The 14,897-nt window shown below is 36.8% G+C and overlaps 1 protein-coding gene across 1 annotated transcript in view; it reads right to left on the bottom strand.

The window, feature by feature from the left end:
- LOC139701101 (RYamide receptor-like) overlaps positions 1-14,897 on the bottom strand; it is a 459,291-nt gene that overhangs the window by 118,511 nt on the left and 325,883 nt on the right. The gene's annotated exons all lie outside the window — the stretch shown is intronic.

Genomic DNA, 14,897 nt, shown 5'->3' on the forward strand with positions numbered 1-14,897 from the left:
TCATTTCTCAATGTAACCCGATTGTTTTTTCGGTGAAATTCCAAAAATACCTCTACTTTCTCGTTTTTTATATCTAGCCTTATCCCGGTACTTTTAGGATTCATTTTTTGCAACATTTTGGAAAATTGATGCATAAAAGTTCCCCTTTTATACGCTACCATTAGTGTAGCGTCCGGCAAACGTTCGTTTTTCAGCTATAACAAAAAACTACCTAAAATATACTGGCCAGCAGCCGGTTGTCATGAAAGAGCATTAATTTTCTTGAATTCCAACATTTTGGCCATTTTTCCAACAATGCACTATCCCGTTTGTTTTTCGCGAGTTTTTATACACATGCATGAATGAATATGAGATTTAATTGACATAATAAACTTTCAAAAAATATTTATCTGAAGAAACCGGAATTATTTAAATTGCTAATTAAGATTATAAAAAATAAGATCTATTCCAATACCAAAGTATCAGAGGTCATAATTTGATAAAATCATTAGACTTGTTTTGAACTGTTTTCCCGGAAGAAATTTCATAATTTGACTTAATTTATTATGAAATATTTTGATCCACATGACGTTTCGTGAAAAAACCCTCTCCGCGTTGAGTTATTTCGGTTGATTGTAGTTGTTTTAGAAAAATCTATGAATTAAGCTGAGTAAATTACTTCAAAATACCTGTAATTTAAAAAAATCATCTCGCAGTGCTTTGACCAAATCACCCCATATCATTGGGGATTCAGAAAGAAATAATCAAGGGACACTTATTTTATGAAAGATAATCATCGAATTTTGAAACAAAATGAAATCTTTTTTGAAAATCAATGTAAATTTAAGCTTCAATATATACAATTCATATATTTTTTATTCGCTATTGAATTACTATGCTATTTATTTTATTTCGCTCTAAACATTATATAAACCATGATGTACGGGTAGTTTTAATTTTAGCAAAAAGTAAGAGATCAATGCTACGTCGAAATTAGATGCTTAGAAAATATTTTTGAATTGATCTTTCGAGAGTAGTGCTTTTAGAGAGAATCCCTATTTATTATTATTATTATTAAAAATACACATGTGCTGATAGACTTTGTCAGGTGGCACATAAGTCCCAAATAATTGCAAAAGATAATACATAAAACCAGACTTCAAAACACAAATCTCTTTAAAAAAACAAGTGAATCCCCATCCCATTTACAACCATTAATCAGCAAGAATAAAATAAGATAAATTAAAAAAAAATTAAGCAATTACATATTATACAATACACCACACATCAATCAAGTTATTACATACATGCCTTAAATCTATTCTTAAAAGTATACCATCTGTTAGGAAAGGGCTCGAATATTTTTGCTGATAAGGTGTTCCACTCAACACTTGTTCTGTTTACAAAAGACATTTTTTTTATTTGTTCTCTGTGCCCGGCATTTTACCTTAAATTTGTGATCATTTCTGCCTATAAAATTTGGGTTCCCCGCCTCTTTCCTAAGATCTGCCCAAGCTTACTTATTTATATATTTTTTATATTTATATTTATATTTTTTATATCTTATTATACTTTATATATTTATTTAATATTTAAATATGATATTCCAAGATTTGATATACTTTCAATTTTATGAAATAAATTGTAGGGCTGTAAACTGTTTTATAGCAATTAAAGGTAAAATACACATTTATTCCTTCCATACTCATCATGGAAAAGAGAAAAATCGGCGAAGAGAGTCATGATTGTAATTGATCTCAGAAAAGTAAGAAATAATACCTTTGTATTTCCAGGTGTGTTCCAATTTTCCCAACACTAGGGAAACACTTTTGGAAAATTTGACGGTGGAATATCGGCTTAAATCTTGGAGGAAATGGGCAATCATGGTCTGAAACTAAAACTCGGGAAATGTGTTCCCGTTTGTTGCTCTTTCAAGCCTTACCTGTCTATGCTGGAGAAAGAGCTTTTAGTTTATTCATTTTGTGATGAGAAAACACGAATGAAGACATTACATTAATGAAGCATTCAAGTTGAAGTGCAATATAAATAACATTATGAAATTCATCTACATCTACATCTACTTAATACCCCGCAAGCCGCCGCAAGGGCGTGTGGCGGGGGGTGTTAGGGCACAACCCGTAATTTAGAAAAGAAAAAAAACCACATGCTAGAACCACAAATTCATGCATCCACAAAAAAACATGGCATACATTCATGCAAGAACACTTACACCCCACACATGCAAACACTCAAACTACATCTTACATACGCATGCACCTGATAGTAAACCTAACAGCTTTTCAATGTTTAACTTTGCTCCGACTTGTAAATTCAATGTTTTTAATATTTCCTAACTGACTTCGGTTTCTTACCATTATGATTTCTGATTGTTCGGGCAAAGAATGAGTATTTGTACCTATCTGTCCTGGAATCTATCTCCCTTATTTTTTCTTTGTGGTCTGATCTACCGAAGTAATGTGGGGCCATTATAATTCCTTCAGTGTCATAGTTAAACTCGTTTGTTCTGAACCTTTCTAAAAGTCTAAGTCTCGCTTGTTCTCTCCGCACTTCAAGTTAATACCATAAAAGGTAAATTGAAGTAACATGCAATAATTTGCCGTCACATGGCAGCAGATTATTAATACATATTTAATAAATCGATTTCAAAAGGTATCGTTCCCCTGGACTGGAAAATAGCCAAAATCATACATATTTCCAAAAGTGGAAATAAACAAGACTCCGGTAATTACTTACCACTGTCGTTAACCTCCCCCTCCGGTAAAGTATTGCAATTGTAAAGTACGAGGGTCATCCGGAAAGTAGTACCCGTTCGTGCCGCATGAAGTGCTGACGACGCGAGTAGCCGCTGGACGAGGTCAGATAGCTTCAGTGGCTTGTCTGCCTTCTCTGAGCCAAGTTGCGTGACGCTAGCATTGCCTGTGTTGTTTCTGTGATTGTTTACAATGTTTAAAAAAAATTGAGAACGCCGCCAGTTGTGAAGTGAGGGCAGTGATTAAATTCCTCAATGCAAGAAACGTTCGCCCATGTGATATTCATCGCCAATTAAAGGAGGTGTATGGAGACAATGTAATGGACGAGTCGTCTGTTCGGCGGTGGTGTCGCAACTTCAACATGGGGAGGGGGAACACACACGACGATGAGCGTTCGGAGACACCGTCTGTCATTACAGACCAACTGGTGAGCTCAGTTGACGAATTCGTGAGGAACGATCGGCGCGTCACAATTGATGACATCTGTGAGCATTTTCCCAATGTTTCTCGAACAATTGTTCATGAAATTGTTAAACACCATCTGCATTATGCAAAAATTTGTGCAAGATGGGTCCCTCGCGTATCTCAATGAGCTGGCGGCGAAGGACTATGCAGCAGGAATACAGAAACTTGTCACACGTTATGACAAATGCCTTAATTTGCTTGGAGATTATGTTGAGAAGTAGTTTAAAGTATCCTCTTTCAAATAAAATTTTTTATGTTTGTTAATATTTACTTTTGTGTCTTTATTTCACGAACGGGTACTACTTTCCGGATGACCCTCGTATATTTTTACCCCTACCGCGGTCGGACACTATTCAGACCCCTTATCTGCTCTGCACTTAATCTACCTAATTTTATTGACATATTCTCTCCTACCGTAGTACGATGGGGATAATGATGCATTTTCAACTTCACTGCAAAAGAGACATACTTCCAATGCATGCAAAAGATTTAATCTGTCAATAAGCATTCGCTCATGAGTGATTCCTAGTTTAGGTGCTCTAATATTTTGGATACGCTAATGTTCTAAGTTTATCATAGCAACGTTTTACAAATCTAGCTCTTCTACGCTGCACGTGATCCAATTCGGCAATCTATCCGACTTCGTGAGGATTCCATATGCTTGAAGCATATTTTAAATTTGGCCTAGCCAGCGACAGATATCATTTCCCTTCGACCTTTTCATCACATTTACCCAGTAGTCTTCTAATAAATCTAAATTTTTGGCTAGCATGTCCATATAAATTCCCCATATGTGCTTCACCCAGGAGAGGTCGTGAGTGAGGATAATGCCTAAATATTTAATTGAGTTTACGTATTCAATTTTGGTGTTCCCGATGAAGTAGACACTCATGAGGGAATTGCTCTTTTTCCACAAATTCATCCCTATCCACCCATTTTTTAAGTTCAGTTCTAATTTTCAAATCCCGCACCAGCATTGCATAGCATTAAGTTTATCTGATAACGCTACCGCGTCCTGAGGATTACGGATATCTCTGTACATCCCTGTATCGTCGGCTTATACTATAGACGGCATTGCCACGAACCAAGAGTAAACGTGCGTATTTTATCCAATCATCTCTAAAGTGCGCTGTGCCAAAAACTTAGATGTAGGATTAATTTAGGAAAGCGAGCGCTATAAAAGACAATACTTGCTTTAAACAAGAAATGATGGAACTGTTTCTCAATCATTTAATATGGAAATAAGTTCAATATGAATATTTAAGGAAGAAGAAAGAAAAGAACTGACAAAGAAACTTTTATAGACGTGTGCACAATGAAGCTATGAGGAGGGTAAAATGGAAAGATATTTCTAGATGAGTTGGAAATAAGAAAAATTGGAGAGGTAAGAGGTTCGGAGGAGAACATCAGGAAGAAAGGTCAAACTGGATTGACCTCATCATAAGAAAGGACTGTTTACAAGATGGTATGGCAAAAGAAGATTAAGCGGTTTAGAGATGGAAAAATACGTAAATTCGGTATTGTGACTGATATTAAGAGAGGAAGAAAGGAATGAAATAGGAGGCATAAGATTAAGGCTTAATGCAGCTAAAACTACAATGAAATTTCGAACACGGTTACACTCTGATGATAATGAGTCCCCTTTAAAAGTTGCATAATATTACTGACTGTTATTCTGATCGCTACCGTTAATAATGATCAGTATTAATTTTTTGAGTTTCTGTTTTTTATCCACTTAACACAATAGATAAGTCTCACTCACCAATCCGTATCGGGCAGCGTCAGCACTAAAAGATTACTTTTTCACTTTTTTCTTTTTTTATCTAGAAAAAATCTCATTTTTTTCTTCCCAACATGAATGCAAGTCAAGGAGTTATTCTTTCGACCCTTTTCCGAACGTATTAGATCAAAACAACTGCCACCAGAGAAAAATCCTAGGATTCCCGAATCAGAGCTTTTTGAAAATGGGAATGAAAGAATACCGAGGAGTTATTCCTGTTGCTGCTGACACCGATGGAGTTGAAATCAGTCAATTTATTCATATGGATTAAAAACAGATAAAAAGTAAACATTCTTTACAACTAGATAACAAATTTTGAATCAGCAAGTAGCTTGAATATTCTAGCCCACAACGGAGCTTTTGCAATATTACGGAAACAAATCATGCTCGATTTTCCTATGTGCATATATTTTTATATTATCAGAATTTTATAGACCTTCTTGGACATATTGTTTCATGGTTAGAATAGTGCTATATTGATTAAGAAAGTATGTACATATATATACACCCACATATGCATAATATGTGTGTGTGTATATATATTCTACTATAGAAGCCATTGTACATATTATTAAACCAAAGGACGAAATGACACTGGAACATTCAACTATCGCCCGTGTAACTCTACTCGTATTCTCAGGCGTTGTATAGAACAGTTTTACGCTGGTGTTCGGAAATATTGTCCGATGGCCGGGTCGGGAGGCATGGAATATTTATTTCTCAGAGAAATTTCTGAAAGGGGTTGAATCCGAAAGGTTTCCCCGGGAATGATGAATGAGAAAGGATGAGGGTTGAATGGAGAAGGTCCGTCGTCGGGGTTGTTTCTCGATGTTCAAGGATCGTGAGGTGATTTGGGCGTGGGTGTGAACACTTTCTCGTTTGTTGCCTGTCTACTAGGGGGAGCGATTTTTACGATACGCGGTTGGGAGAGAGATAGAAAGAGGGTTAGCCCCGGGACGGATGAGTGGAGACAGAGCATCCGGACCTTAAAGGGGAACCTCGCTATTCGGGGTATAACAAGAGTAAGCCCGGGTGATCTTTCAGCTATTATTGTGAATCCGGTGGAACCTTTATTTACATTTAGAGAGGACCTTTCATAATATATTGAAGGGTGAATATCCTCCAACAATACACTCCCGGCCCGGGATCTGCTGCGTGATTTACGGAGACAGATGTTTGACCCAATCTGTGCGGACGGAGAATTCAAGCTCAACAGAAAGGTAAGGCGCGGAGCATATTGAATACATATTGCGGAGATATACGGAGACGGTATTTTTTTGCTTGCGCGCAAAGTAAAATCACTTAATCCGTTTATAAATAAAGTTCAAGCTATATATTCACTCTTTTCATTGTCGTATCTTAGAGAAACCTATACATAATGGAGTGAAACACTGACACTATCGTGATTTCTTACATTTTAATTGACCTTCCCGAGTTTCAACGACAACGTTTTCATCGGGTAGGTAACATTTGTGCGTAGATTTTTGTACGTCAGTCATGTGACGCACATCGTATACTGGAGATAAGACTGGAAAGAGAAATATATCTTCTTAAGCCTTCGTAACTCTATTCCTCTTGAGAAAACTATGCAGTAAATCGTCTCCCTTTAAACTTTTCGGCTTGATATATTAAAAGAAATACATATTCAAAAAATCTATAGCGCTTTTCCTCGAGATACAAAAAAGTGAAACAATTTTCATAGAAAGTTAAAACAAAAAAGTTAAAGGACCGTAGTGGAATTAGGGTTTCTGGGTCTTCCACCTGAAGATGACTCTGTTAGTCGAAACGTGAGTCGCTTTAGAGAAACTTTTTACATTGTGGAAAAGTACAACGTTTTTCACCGCAAGTGGGCATACCTAACAGAATAAACACAAAAAAAGGAAACAGATGAGCGGGGAGACTAACTTTTTTTCAACATTCTGTGGTCCCAGCCTCCATTTTCAGCGCGAAGGTACAACTGGCGCGATTAGCAGAGATGGATGGAGGGGCGATTAGGGAGGGAAGTTTTGGGAGGCGGGTGGAGAGAGAGTGGTGGAGGAGAGTTGAAAGATAAACTTTTGGTAAGGGAGTAGGAGGGGAATGCCATTAATTTGTAACCTATTATTGATATGTTATATACACATTTTTATTTATTTATTGCAAAATAAAAACGAAAAAAATACTCTGAAAATGTATTTATAGGCATAGAAAAATGGTATAGGAAACATATAACGTGCAGGAACACAAGATTTTGTTCTGTTATTTGAATCATTTCAGGTATTTATTGCAGGTAAAAATAAATGAGAACTTAACTTTTGATGTTTTTTCCCTGGTGCTGAAATAATATCTGATAAACACCCTAGAAAGGTCCAGTACGATAGCACATAGTTGTAAACATACACAGATGTTGCAACCATGCACTTTGGCGTAATGGTGACACACACAAAATCTTTATTTAGGTTCGTCAGGCTCATGGAGACTCACTCTTAATTAAAATAACCTAGTATTAGTGTATTAATTCATTATATTATCAAATAAGTTAATTTCCGAGACCGTTTATAACATTAAGATCTACCACATCATTGACTCTTTATTACGGTGAATAACTCACTCCTGAGTTCTCATTGAGGAACTTTGAATCTAATTGAATCCAGAAAATGGCTGCGCATTCAAAGTAGTCACGAATATTTAAACTTTTCAAAATTGAACGACTATGTTGTCCCTTACGAAAGAAAAAACGTGACACGAGTGGAACAAATAGAGAATTTTCGAGACTACCTGGGAGCAAAGGCACAAACACGATGGTTGACGATTAAAATTTCACAATAAAAGGTGTGCAAAAATCAGAACACACGTGATTATATTTTGCGCGCAGGTAACTAAGTCAACAGTTGAGTTCTTGGCAATAAGAAGGGACAGAGTGAATGATTAGCTTTGCGTATATAGGCACGTGAATAGTAACCCTGTACTAGTGAATAGTAACCCTGAACCTTAGGATAAACCATCGTTCCGCCTCGCGCAATCCCTCCTCCCCGTCTTCGGGACGCCCCATCCCTAAACATGTCTCACCTTATAACACCCCGTTTTATTACTGCTGCAATGTTTCAGTTCTAGCGTCCCTTTCCCCATCCGATAACCTTATAGAACTAAAAACTCTGCAAATGTCATATATATGGCTTTGCATGTCCTTTCAACATCCGGGTCTCAACGTCGTTTACTAATAAGAATGGTCTTAATTTTTTTTGTGAGCGATTTATATCGAAAAGGAAAATAATTTGTTCTTCCGCATTGATTTAGTTGTACGTGGCCTGTGTTTTGACTTACAGATCCTGAGTACGTCTTTGTAAGTTGAACTGTGTCTTGCATGGTGCAGTTATGTGTGTTTTAGGTAATTGTTTTCTTTCCCGATTGCGCATTAAATCCACCTCCTCCATCTTACTCCTTCTCTATCTCCGGTCCCCTCTAGCCTCTCCTCTCCCCCAAACCTTTCTCTCACCCCTCCCCCAACTCCCGTTATCCCCTTCCCCCTTCTCCCGCCCCCTTATCTTTCTCTCACACACCCCACTTCCCCTATACCAGCAGGGAATACCAATTTTTCTTCTGAGGAAGACGGAGTTAAATTCCGTCGAAATTATTAAGAAATAACGTATGTGTTTTTTTTATGTGTTCTTATATTGTTTGTTGCTGTCAAGGATTTATATATATTTCTTAAAATAGTTGTTCTACAATTGATATACTTGCCTAATGGGCTATGGTTTTATTCAATTCTCAAATAAAATTTTAACATTAAAGGAGAAAACTTTACCTTGAACAACACTAAATAAATTAAGTTTTATATTTTGTTTTCTAAAAGGCAATAGGAAGTTTTCCTTCACTACCTTGTAATATTCCACGATAAAATACACGTTGAATTTATTTTAACTCCTAATTATAGCAATGGCAATGGCCCTTTTGATTTACACCGAAGGAATACATTATTTGCCAAGATAAATTATGGTTGAATTTTGTGAGTGATCTTTACGAGAAATATTGTCTCTGAGAAACAGATAAACATGTGCAAAACAATATATGTCAGTGAAGAGGCGAGATAACAATGCAATAAAATGAAAACTGAAAAAAATGTGAAAATAATTTTCTTCGTAGTAGTGGTATTTTCCTTGTTTGTACATATTCCAAAAGGGCTACCAAGTGGCTAATAAGTACATATTTATTTATTCAAAAAAAATCCACCAAATAAATTAAGAGAAAACACTCTTCAATTTAAAAACAACCATAAAAGTTACTTCCTATAACAAATGCTAATTTAGCATTCTAACTGGAGCAGACTTCACAAATCATTCTTTGCCATTTTCGGAAAATCAAAACTTAAGATAACATATTGCTGACATATGCAATCCTTTCTGTCATGCCTTTTCTTATACTTATTCGCGAGATATAATAATTGCATTTTTTCAAGTACTATTATAATTCGGAGAGTAAATTTATCGCTGACTATTTTATATTACTGCGGTTTCTTTGTTTGGGAAATCTGTTTTACAAATATTGGGCTCGGTATATATTTTGCATTTGAATCACAACCAAAGCTAATCTCATTCATTACACCACTGCAATGATTAATTAAGTGCATCATATTTTTTAAATGTTTTTTTTGTAAGAGTGCATCATGAATAATGTGCCTTTCAATTTATTGTTTAACGAAGCAATCGGTTTAACAGCCAACTATTTTTTTCCACAAAACTCGTTGATGAATGAGCAAATACACGTATAACATCCGCTACAGCTCTTTCTGTATTTTATTATTTTCCAATCACTTTAAAGCTCCTCTTCCTATTTAATTGCAGAGGTAGCTTTATGTTACATAGTGAACCAATAGTCAAGTAATTACGCTATGTGTAATCCTTGGCTAAAGGACTTGACCCTATTCCATATTGGCATATGTTGCAAAAGAGGCCCCGTAGCTAAATGAAAATTACAAGTGGAAATACTATGACGCTGGGAGGACAAAAATTATCATGACCCTATGATGTAAATTAATATAATCACTTTTTTGATAATATTTTGAAAACCTCTGCAAATGTGCCTGATAAACTGAGCGATTATGCTAAATATATTCAAGTTTTTAATAAGTTGCCTTTAATAATAGCATTGGTACTGATTTTTATTTTACCAATGACGCTTATGGAATACTTGTTAACCATTCTTACTTTCAAATTCGTGTTTTACGAAAAATTATTTGTTTCTTTTTCAGGACTTGAGGACAAGAAACTCATTGTGAGTTTCTGAAACATTTATAATATTCTTTCTACAAAATGGTTGTTCCCGAATTATTTCATTAAGCATGTTTAAAATAAGTTTAAGGAAAATTTTCTCACGAATTGTAGGACAAAGAAGTGATTTTGCCCATGAATGCGGCAGAGTCGAATAAAACAAGTGATTTATCGTAATTTCAAATAGAAATATACACTGATGTTATTCATAATAAAAAAGAGTAATATCTCACGCAGTGTTATAATATAATGACCTATCATATTAGCCCTTATTCACTTTATAAACACTATATTAAGTTAGATGAATGTACGGGATAATATTTATATACATTAATAGATTAGATTTATGCTTATTATTAGATTACATTAATGTTTAATGATTGTGTTGACAGATTTGCTAGTGGTGTGGCTTACTAATTACTTAGAAGAGTTAAATAAGAAAGTTACATCGCCCTTAATAAGCATCATGGGTAACATGGTTATTAGGCATTATATTCCTAATGTTCTTTTATGAAATAGTTGTACATCATTTTAAAAATTTCACTTATATTTCCATTTTGAATTTCTCTCGTTAAAAACCTAAACGCAAAAAAACTGATGGAAAATTTCAATCAAAAGCTAATAGTAGTGCATTAAAATAGGTTTATACTTGTAAAGAAAATATTGTTATTCAGAAAGAACATCGCAGCGTGAGACAACCTTCTATGCTGTGTATATTCGACGAAATTAGATTGTCGTGTGAAAACAAATTCTTGTCGAAAAGCCAAGATAAACCATCGATAAGATATTCATTGAAAACATCAATACGGAGTAGTTCCACCGAGTTACCCCAGGTGTAGTAAACGTTATTGATTACCTAGGTGCCACGCAATAGGTACCAGACGAACCCCCTCAAGTCAAAGTGAGTTAAAATATTGGGTCTACCTCCCGTCGACTAGAAAATAAACACAGAACAAGATACCACGCCCTGCCGACGCGGAGCTCAGGGAAACCGTCACTATTCATGGGCATAGACGGAGATGGGTTTTCTTGCGAAAAATATGGAGCGTTCGACGTGGAATATATAACAGCCACCATCGCATCTATGCCGGGTAACAGAAGAATGAGAGGAAGGATGCTTGTTGGCAGGCCCACCCCCGGACCAGGTTTCAAAAGTGGAAAAAGGCTCTCTCGCTGATTTTGAGCGATCGACTAGTTAAACCCTCTCGCTTGCAACCCTGGATTTGATTAATCTCACGAAGAAAAAAGCCGCTTCGTCGGAATCTCGTAAAATTCCAACAACTTGACTTAACAGGTTTTCTTCTCCTTTGGCTGTCGCTGTGTTAAAATCCATCCACGCATGGCGCGGAAAAAAAAGTTCGCAAGAATTATTAGAGGCGCCAGTGCATTCAATTCGGGAGTTGAAAAGTAAAACTTTCACGCCAATCCGATCAGAAAGAAATACTTAAGCTTTATTGAGGAGAGCCCCGCCGGGAGATATTAAAGGACTTTGAAATAGTAAAGCCGAGAACGACTTCACTATTTCAAAGAAATAAAAATAAACAATTTTACTTAGGGTCCGCTTGCTTCGTCTTGCCTTTTTTCTACTGAGCAGGACACGGAAAATAATACGATTTTCGATCAAAAACATTCCGAATAACTGGATTAAACAATTGGCTACTTCCGTTTGCACAGTGATATCTACGTATAATATCAGAGTGATACAAGATTTGTCCAAAAAGTATTAGTACTGAGTCTATTAGAAAATCTATTGCCAGAATTGATGTATTCACTTAAAGTTTCGAGGCAATGCCGATGTGCGTCCACGCACCGCTGCCAGCGGGTTTTCCATGCCTCGTACACGTTCTGGAATGCTACTTAAGCTCCATCCCCATGGCCTGTTGTAACGCTTCCACCGAGCCGCGGTGACTCCCTATCAGCACAAATTTGAGACGGAGGAAGAGTAAGAAGTTTGGTTGGGCATTGTCTAAAAAATTTGGATCCTTACTGATATGGTGGAAAAGCTCTTGGCAGATCCGCGTGCAAGTTTCCTTTGTGCATACGAGAGTACTCGCGACAAAAACTTCGCACTCACCTTTCTCATTCTCATGTTTTCGGTCACGAGCCTATGGACAGAATTTCTAAGGATATACAATTCATCAAAATCCATAAAACACTTGACCTGCGATTTATGCCCAGCAAACCCTTCACTATTTCAAGATTTTCGCCACTTTTTGAGGCCAAAGGGCGTCCTGAAAGGTCTGGGTTCTTAAAATGTTGTCCACCAGCTCGAAACAACTGCTGACACTCAAAAATACCTTAGCATGTCATGAGTCTATTTCCCTGTTTTGCCCAGTTTCGTGGAAAATTTTGGTGCTGTTCCAATAACAGGTTCATAACGGAGCGTGACGAAGTCACGCTATAGAGGTTTCGCGCAAACGAATGATCCGCACTTCGCAAAGGTGGGAAGCTAGCTGCTACCGACCTCCAACCTTTCCTGACACTCCTTTCTTTCGAACCCACGGAGAGAAACCGCAGATTCTCCCTCCGTCTATCCGACAAAAAAATACGTCCTACTACATTTGGGGCAGGCCTTGTATCATTGTGCGAGTTCATGTACGAATTTGGGAACATATCATATTTTATTATATAAATATTAGCAATAATTTACGGTCAATTTTCGTTTTCTTAATTATCTGCAAATTTTCTCCGACATTAAAAATGCAGCTACCCCACTATGGTCGAAAATGATTGAATTAAAACTCGTCAGCTATTTTGGTTTCAGACTTTGACCGCGGTCATCAAAGGCTTCAAAAATAAGATTATTTAGTATTGTGTGCTTCCTTCCAATAACTAAAAAGGGAATTTTTGATAGAAATTCAGCTAGCATACGGTAATGAATCCATCCTTATTGAACTTCCATGTTATATGTATATATATGTGTCGGTCTGTGCTCAGCAGTGTCCTCCCTCTGTCCACATTCGTGTCGGTTCTTGCCGTCGACGGCCGTCCGGAGCGATGGTCGTCTTCAACGAGCTCCCTACCCTCTTTAAACAACTTGTGCCACCCAAATACTGTGGAACGGCTTAAGACAGTGTCCCCATAAGCCTGCTTGATCATGTGGAGGGTCTCAGTTGCCGTCTTCCCGAGTTTCGCACAAAACTTCACGGAATAACGTTGCTCTAAATTCAGATTCATTTTGTTTTTCGACGCGGACAAAAAACTTGCTTCACTAAAAACGGTGTCCTCACTCAACGACAGCCCACAGGCGACTGAGGTTGGTGTCGGTCTGTTGCTAAGAGCCCCCTCCACCTTACCCTGCCAGTCAGATCCCCCTCCACCGCTCCGTTCGCGCCAGAGAAAATCAGTCCTACCACTTTTGGGTGCGACCCTGTATGATAACCTTTATTCAGATTCAGCTATCAGGAATTCTCTCATATTGTAACCCCAGTGAGGAAACTTGCGTTCAAACTTGCACATCTGTATCTTTTACAAGTATACATATCATCTGTGCCACGACTTCACATCCTTTGAGCCTCAAATTCACACACACTATTCCTGCGCTTCTTCTTTTTATTCCATTAATAAACCTCGACTCCCTTATGCTGATCAAATTTATACGATATTTGTACATATTTTTACATACCATTGTTAGTTTTAAATAAAATGATGCTGGAGAACAGTACACTTGATACATTGGTCCTTCCCGCTTCATTAGACGAATATTCATGTTTCCATACACACCGCACTGCCAACAACTTCTCTTCCAACATTCAAATTACCTTTTTTTAATTTCTTTTCCCCCCTGCCTTCTTTTTTAGGAATTTCGCCAAGGTATAGAAAAGCATTCACTTCTTCAAGTCTTCAGCATTTATATCTCACGGAGCGTATTTAATCTATAAGGTATACAATATAAGATTTTCATCGTTAATAAAATGGTGAAATAAGTTAAAGATAGCCCAATGATAAGAGAAAGACATTAAGTGTTTAAAATAGAATGGAAATATCAGAGACTCAGGCATGAGCGTCAAATCATTTTTGTCAAGCACGTGATTCTCTGGATAAAAGAGCCTAGGGACTAACTATACATGGAGCTTATGTTAAATTACTGGGCACATGTCATTCCGCAAAATTTGGTAGTGTAGATAATGGGGTGATTTATGAGTGCTAAAGGTCCTGAAAATTTAACGTCATAGTAAGTTATGCTGATAGCGAATCATTTTGTACTTAGGAAAGTACCTCATTACACATTCAATCAAAATTCGATAGCGTTCCAAATGCTTTAAACGACGTGAAAAAAAATGAAAACTTTTGTAATGATGTTTTGTGAAATATGTTCATCGAAATTTTTAGATTGCAGGAGAGACATTTCAAAAGCCAATTTTGTAACGGTCATAAGACATTATCATTGAGGTTCGAAAATAACTCTAATCCCACATCCATTATATTCAAGTGGGTGCTTCCTGTGGAATTAACATCAACTCTCATGCATATTAATTCATAAAGGAGCATCCTGTTAAGTCCATTGCTGGGCATTAAATTAAACAATGAAATTTAATGGGAACCAATTTAACGTTTATTCAAATTACCGGGCATTAAATATTACAAATTATTTAACGGGCGTGGAAATTTAAAATAATGCTCAAGAAATAGGATAGAGGCAAAATTAGCGTATCA

Source organism: Hetaerina americana, unplaced genomic scaffold (genome assembly GCF_022747635.1).
Source record: "Hetaerina americana unplaced genomic scaffold, ioHetAmer1.1.p SCAF_11, whole genome shotgun sequence".
Classification (NCBI taxonomy): domain Eukaryota; kingdom Metazoa; phylum Arthropoda; class Insecta; order Odonata; family Calopterygidae; genus Hetaerina; species Hetaerina americana.